At 38.0% G+C, this 1,622-nt stretch overlaps 1 non-coding gene across 1 annotated transcript; it reads right to left on the reverse strand.

The window, feature by feature from the left end:
- Positions 1–672: 672 nt before the first annotated feature.
- Positions 673–745, reverse strand: TRNAV-CAC. Its single transcript has one exon. It is a non-coding gene; the product is annotated as a tRNA-Val (tRNA).
- Between the last annotated feature and the right edge of the window lie 877 nt (positions 746–1,622).

A 1,622-nucleotide genomic window follows, 5' to 3' on the forward strand; every position in this document is an offset into this window, starting at 1 on the left:
TGACCCACTGCAGGGCAGTCTTTAGAAGTTATGTATAATAATAATGCCCAGTATTCTGTACCTCGTGGTGATAACTGTGTTTAGCACATCAATGAAAGAAATCTGAACTGTCCAACAAGACATGCCTTTTCTTTGGGTCACATTAAAGACCTCTTTGTAGTTTTAGTGACACGTCTGTCACTTAATGCAATCCATGTAGTACGAAACTGCAGTGAGGGTTATATAAAAAAGAGAAAGTGGACGAGCCTTGCTATCAATGAGCTTCGTTTTTGTAGCCTATAGATTTGAAAAATGATGATAATAATATGACTCTCCCACATAAGTACTCTATTAACTGTTAAAATTAAATGTACACATTTTGATATCTAGCAATAGAGCCTTCCTGCTTACCAGTAAGTCTATAAACAAGGCATCGGAACTTCACATACTCCAACTATGTCTCAAAATTATGGAATTCTATCCCTCTCACACAAAATAAATTTTAAAACCCAGCTTAACAGTACCTGGCTTTATACATGGTCCACACCCGGATACCCTAACCTAGATAATTATCACAACAGCATGGCTACTTCTCCCAGATCTATCCTTCTCCTTGACTATCCAACTCTTACAATCTCCTTCCTTTATTCTTCATCATGCCTACCCCAATTTTCTTATCTTGCTCTAGCATAGTGGTTCTATTGGGGATCGAACCCATGACCTTCTGCATGTGAAGCAGACGTGATAACCACTACACTACAGAACCTACTCAAAATCATTGAGGTACACACACAAACACTTGCCACAGATGAGATTCAAACCCATAGCTGTGTAGTTACTACTACTACATTGTTCTGCATTTATGACACGCATCATGGAGCTTATAAACTGAAGACACAAGAGGCTCCACTGAGATTTGAACTCTGACTGCAGTCTTCAGAGTTCCGGAGCTCTACCCATTACACCATGAAAGCCTCCCCATATCCATTTTTTTTAGCTTGACTAACCAACCTCCATTATGATTACTTTTCCAGTATATTGCAATTTGCTACTTCTTATTCTTTAATTATAACTCTTTTAATAACTACTTTTAATTCCTACAAAATAAATTGCTTTTCCACTCACACCATGTGTGCATAAACAATATTCATACCTATAATTTAGCATACCTGCATGTGTTACTACAATGCAACCAAGCAAACTGAATTAATATTATGTGAAATAGTTCTAAAGTCTATACTACAATGTCATGGAAGGATACATGGTGTTAGCTGTATTATCAGGAAAAGTCATAATCTCTCTATAGTGCCTTTTTTAGGCAAGATTAAAATGATAAATTCACCACCGTAACAGATACAAGCAAGCAAAATCTGAGGGTAATGTTACTCAATGCTAGAAGTCTAAACCTCAAAAATGCACTCACTCAAGGCACTCCTTAAAATGGAGAACATCAACATCTGTGCAGTGACAGAGACCTGGTTCAAGGCTCCAGAGAGCACCCCTGCATTACCAGGCTATAATTCATACCACACCTTTCAGCCACCTAACCTGGACCCAAACACTAAAGGTGGAGGCGTATCCATATTCATTAAGGATATCCACACCTCCAAGCTAGTTTTCAACATAATGCATCTGAAATTATC

Source organism: Protopterus annectens, chromosome 2.part1, assembly GCF_019279795.1.
Source record: "Protopterus annectens isolate FY-2018-M chromosome 2.part1, PAN1.0, whole genome shotgun sequence".
Lineage (NCBI taxonomy): Eukaryota > Metazoa > Chordata > Ceratodontiformes > Protopteridae > Protopterus > Protopterus annectens.